Consider the following 6,097-nt stretch of genomic DNA (forward strand, 5'->3'; position numbering starts at 1 on the left):
GGGGCAACTGACGAATCCCGGCCAGGGCTACTCCCTGGCGGATTCTGAAGGCCTCCCAACAAGTCAGCCCCAGTAACGGGAGCCCGAGAGGGTGAAACTCCTTTCTTTTTTTCTCGTATTCTAAACTGAGAATCTGGCCAAATAAAAACCCATCTGTGTGGGCACGGGACAGGCACTTAAGAGCCGATAGGGCGCCTGACACTGGAAGACTCCCGTGAAAGGATAAGGGGGTCATGGAACAGGCTAGAAACCCTTAGTGTGCCTGCCCCCAGCAAGAAAACTTCCGTGCAACGACTAAGGCACTCAAATAGTTCCACAAAGCATACCACAAGCCCAACCTCCTGGCTGCCACCACTCCCGATGGGATTTATTGGTGGTAATTCTCGGTGACTTTCTTCTGACTCTTGCTATGGGGCAAGAAAATCTATCTCACTCTTTCTCATGACTGATAATTTCTCGGATGTCAGGGCTAGAGTGTATGATCTGTCACTACTGGTTACAAAGAGTAAATTAATAACCTTTTGCTCTGCAGAGTGGCCCGCCTTCCAGGTTGGATGGCCTTCAGAAGAAACTTTTCAACCTTCTATTATTTGGGCAGTGAAAAAGAAAAAGTTATGGCTCCTGATCCCTGGGGCCACCCGAGCCAAGTCCCATATGTTATGGTCTGGCAAGATCTAGTAAAAGATCCGCCCAAATGGTTAAAACCTTTTGTTCACAAACTCCCTGATTCTCCTAATGTACAGGCCCTGGTTATGAAAACTCCCACTGCCCCAGAGGAAGCCAAGAAGAATAAGGGCCCAAAACTGGTCTTGCAGGAATCCTCGGACCGGAACCTGATTGACTTGGAGACAGAAATTAGGACCCCGCCATATGCCCCTCCTCCGTTGCAAGTTCCCCCAGGGGGAAGAGCCCCCACCAATGAATCAGAAGGGACAAGGGAATCCCGACCCCGGAGAAAGAATAGAGGAAATAGGGGTGAGCAGGATCATGGGGAACCTTCATCTACTGTACAGGCACTCCCCATCCGGGTGGGACCACTAACCTGGACGGAGAGTGAACCTATCAATACTGGCCCTTTTCCCATTTTGTTCACTCATAACCCCACCTGGGATGATTGCCAGCAGCTGTTGCAGGTGCTCTTCAACACGGAAGAATGGGAGCGAATCCTGGCAGAGGTGCGGAAACAGGTCCCGGGGGTCGATGGGAGACCAACCGCCCAGCCTCATCTCGTGGACGAGGGGTTTCCTCTGTTGTGGCCTAACTGGGATTTTGAGCGAGTGGAAGGTAGGGAGCGTCTCCGAGTGTACCGCCAGACTCTAATGGTTGGCTTGCGGGCCGCAGCTAGGAAGCCGACAAATTTGGCAAAGGTAAATTTAGTAAGGCAAGAGCCCACTGAGAGCCCGTCAGCCTTCCTAGAGAGGCTAATGGAAGCCTTTAGGCAATATACACCCATGGACCCCCAGGCTGAGGAATCACGCGCTGCAGTTCTACTAGTGTTTGTGAATCAGGCAGCCCCAGATATTAAGAGGAAATTACAAAAGATAGAGGGGTTAGGAGAGCAGACAATACAAGACTTACTGAAAGCAGCTGAAAAGGTATTTAATAATAGGGAGACCCCAGAAGAAAGGGAGGAACAACTTCGTCGGGAGGAAAGGGAACTAGCTGAGAAGATCAGGAAAGAAGATAGGGAACATAGGGCAAAAGAAAACTGGAAGAACCAGAGAGAACTAACCAAGATTCTTTTTGCGGGGATGAAGGCTGGAACAGAATTGAGGGAGCCTCGAGACCCCCAGACAGGAGAAACAGAGAGACCAAAAAGGCAGGCCCTAAAGAAAGATCAGTGCTCCTACTGCAAAGAACGGGGGCACTGGAAAAATGAGTGCCCTAAGAGGGACCCGAAGAAAAGAACAACCCAGAGAGAGAATTTCCCCTGGAACTCGAGTTCTATATGCGGGGGAAGACAGTGACTAGGGGAGTCAAGACTTGACACCCCTCCCCGAGTCCTGGGTAACCATACATGTGGAGGGGAAACCTGTTGGCTTCATGGTGGACACTGGCGCCCACCACTCTGTTTTAAATTAAACACTGGGACCAATGTCTAAGAAAACCAGCTTGGTGCAGGGAGCCACGGGGACAAAAAATTATTGTTGGACCACAGAACGGAAAGTAAATTTGGGGACCCATCAGGTGTCCCATTCGTTTTTGGTGATACCAGAATGCCCAGCCCCTCTACTTGGACGGGACTTGTTGACTAAAGTTAATGCTCAGATCCATTTTGACCCTGGGGGAATGTCAGTCACGGATGGACTTGGACAGCCGATACATGTCTTGTCTCTAGCTTTAAGAGATGAATACAGACTTTTTGTGCCTAAGCCCTCAGAGGTTATAGCACCAGATATACAACCGTGGGTCCACAAATACCCATTGACATGGGCAGAAACAACAGGAATGGGACTAGCTAAACAGAGACATCCGGTCGTCATCGAACTAAAAGCCGAGGCAACTCCTGTGAGGGTGAAGCAATACCCTATGAGCCAGGAGGCTCGGCAGGGGATCACTCCCCACATTCAACAGCTCATGGATGCCGGAATTCTCAAGCGGTGCCAATCCCCTTGGAACATCCCCTTACTACCGGTGAAGAAGCCGGGGAATACGGATTACAGACCTGTCTAGGACCTACGAGAAGTCAACAAGCGGGTGAGTGACATACACCCTACTGTCCCCAACCCGTATACCCTCCTGAGCAGTCTGCTGCCTGAGTACACTTGGTACACTGTGTTGGACTTGAAAGATGCTTTTTTTCAGCCTACCCCTGGCGGCCCAGAGCCAGGAAATATTTGCCTTTGAGTGGACTGAGGGGGAAGGCCAACCGGTAGTACAACTAACTTGGACCCGCCTCCCACAAGGGCTCAAAAACTCCCCTACCTTGTTTAACGAGGCTTTGAGTGAGGACCTCTATGAATATCGGACTCGCCACCCAGAGGTCATCCTGCTGCAATATGTGGATGACCTTATGTTGGCTGGAACCACAGAGGAGGCATGCAGCCATGCCACCGATGACCTCTTACAGACTCGAGGCACCTTGGGATATCATGCTAGCACAAAGAAGGTGCAAATATCCCGGCAAGAGGTCACCTATTTGGGGTATAAGATCAGGCAGGGGCAAAGGTGGCTAACTCAGGCCATGAAGGAAACAATATTGCAGGTACCAGAGCCCAAGACCCCCCACCAGGTGAGAGAGTTTTTAGAAACTGTTGGATATTGTAGACTATGGATCATGGGGTTTGCTGAGAAGGCCCGGCCCTTATATGAGGGAAGTAAAGAGACCCCAAACTGGACTTGGACTGAGCCAATGAAACAGGCTTTCCAGACACTCAGACGGGCCCTACTAAAAGCGGCCAGCTGGGACTATGCTGCCCCCATATTAGCCATGGGACTTCCACCTCCTGGTATGGGGACTCTGCCTCCAGTCCCTGACTATTCCCTCCCTGACCTCATTTGGATCAACGAGTATACCACCCTCCAGAAGAATAACAAAGATGGATGGTACCAAGATCAAAACAACAACCTGATATTGCCTGCCATCCTGGGTCGTCACCTATGTGAACACCTGCACACTACTACACACTTGGGAGAGAAAAAGACCTTGACTCTTCTCCAGACAGCCTGCCTGAGGTTCCCTCGACAAAATGCAACTGTACGAGAAATAATCCAGGCTTGCAAAGCGTGCCAGCTGATGAGGACAGGGAAAAGACAGCACACTGGAACAAGGTACCGAGGGGAAGAGCCAGGGCAACACTGGGAGATAGATTTCACTGAGGTAAGACCAGGCAAGTACGGGTATCACTATCTGTTGGTTCTGGTAGATACCTTCTCGGGGTGGGTAAAAGCCTTCCCCACTAAGGGAGAGACAGCAACAGTGGTTGCTAAAAGATCTTAGAGGAGATAGTGCCTAGGTATGGGCTGCCAGTGACTATGGGCTCAGATAACAGACCTGCCTTTGTGAGCCAGATTGTACAAGGGCTGGCCCAAGCTCTGGGGACAAAATGGAAGTTACATTGTGAATATAATCCTCAGAGCTCAGGACAGGTTGAGAGAATGAATTGGACCCTAAAAGAAACTCTGACAAAGTTGACAATAGAGACTGGCGGGGACTGGGTGACCCTCCTTCCCTTCGCACTCTTTCGGGCGCGTAACACCCCTTATAAGCTGAATCTTACCCCTTTTGAGATTCTGTATAGAAGACCCCCTCCTGTGTGTCCTATATTCAAGGGAAAACGCCTACCACCCCCTACCTTGGGACAATTTCAGCAAACACTGATACACGAGGGTCCAAGCAAGGGGACCATCTCCTCACTTAATATTGGCCCGGGTGATTGGGTTTGGGTAAAACGACACTAACCTAAAGCATTAGAACCTAGATGGAAAGGCTCTTATGTTGTTCTCCTTACCACTCCTACTGCTGTTAAGGTCAACGGGATCGGGCTCTAAGTTCACTGCAATCATGTGCGGCAAGCCACCCCAGAAGAACAGGAGAAGATGCAAGCAGAATGGGAGGCAAGACCTCACCCATCAAATCTTTTGAAACTGAAACTCGTACGACGGGAGCCCTCTTAACTCTCCTGCTAATAACAGTTTTCATTGGCCCAGGAGGAACCAGCCACAACCCCCATCAGCCAGCTAACCTGACTTGGGTAATCTACAATCCTGAGACTGGAGAAGTGCTTAATTCGAGCTCCAACGTGGCCCCAAAGGGACATGGTGGCCAGTACTGACCTTTGATTTGTGCGTGCTGGTGGCTGACGGTAATGGGTTTGGTCCCCACCAACTGACCAAGTTATTTGCCCACGTCTCTTTCGCTCGTTCACCCATAACTGTGAGCGAAAAGGCCCACAGTACTACGAACAGGTGCCTGTCTATGTCTGCCCGTGGCGGGGGTGGGGGGGGGGGAAGGGATCAGAACCAAAATGAAAAATGTGGGGAAACTGACTCTTTTTATTGCACCGCTTGGGGTTGCGAAACCAAGGGAACAGTCCATTTCGCACCTCCAAGAATCCTTGAGCTCCTTGGCTGAAGTAATGTTACAGAATAGGAGAGGTTTAGATTTGCTGTTTCTGCAACAAGGAAGATTATGTGCAGCACTGAGAAAAGAATGCTGTTTCTATATCGACCATTCAGGGGTGGTACAAAAATCTCTCTAAAAAGTAAGAGAGGGACTAGCCCAGTGGAAGAGAGAATGAGAAGCCCAACAAGGCTGGTTTAAATCTTGGTTTCAGCGCTCCCCCTGGTTGACCACTTTGATTTCCACCCTCCTGGGTCCACTCATAGTATTAATATTGTTACTGACCTTTGGTCCATGCATTTTAAACCGTCTGGTCTCATTTATTAGGGAGAGCCTAAATACCATCCAAATTATGGTATTGAGACAACAATATCAGTCAATTTCACAGAGTAAAGAGGAAGATTCCTCTACTTGAACAACAGACAGGGGGGAAATGTGAGGCTGTCACGGATAACGCCATGGCAGGCAGCCTAGATTAGGAGTAGGCCTGGTTTCCCAGGGTAACATAATTATCAGGCCTCCTGGAGCCAGCCAATCAACATATGCCTAGCCAGAGAAAAGGGAACCTATCAGGGGAAATCTGAAAGCCCCACGTTGAGCCAACAAAAATTACCTTGCAACTGTGTAACCTATCATCTTGTGCCAACTACCCACTGTATAACCAACCCGATTGCGCCAACTACCTGCTGCTTATTTTGACCTAATAAATACCCGAGATAACTGGGGCTCGGGGCCTTTCGTCCTCACACACCTGGTGAGGGCGGGAGGCCCTGGCTCGAGTCAGTAATAAATTCCCCTATTGCTAGTTGCATTGTTTCGAGGAGTCTTCTTTCGCGACTGGGGACTCGGACTATGGACAGAACATACGAACTTTCCACAAGCACCTCAAGAGGAAGTTTCTCTCGGCTATAGGTATGGCAGAGGGAACCTGAGTTTGTGGCCTCAAGTGGAATGGACACCGAAATGCTCGAACTCGAAATAAGGCCGGATATCCCTGCAGTGAATTGAATGCAGGCTCGTCTTGCATCTCCCAAG

The sequence above is a fragment of the Cervus canadensis genome, chromosome X (genome assembly GCF_019320065.1).
Source record: "Cervus canadensis isolate Bull #8, Minnesota chromosome X, ASM1932006v1, whole genome shotgun sequence".
NCBI lineage: Eukaryota > Metazoa > Chordata > Mammalia > Artiodactyla > Cervidae > Cervus > Cervus canadensis.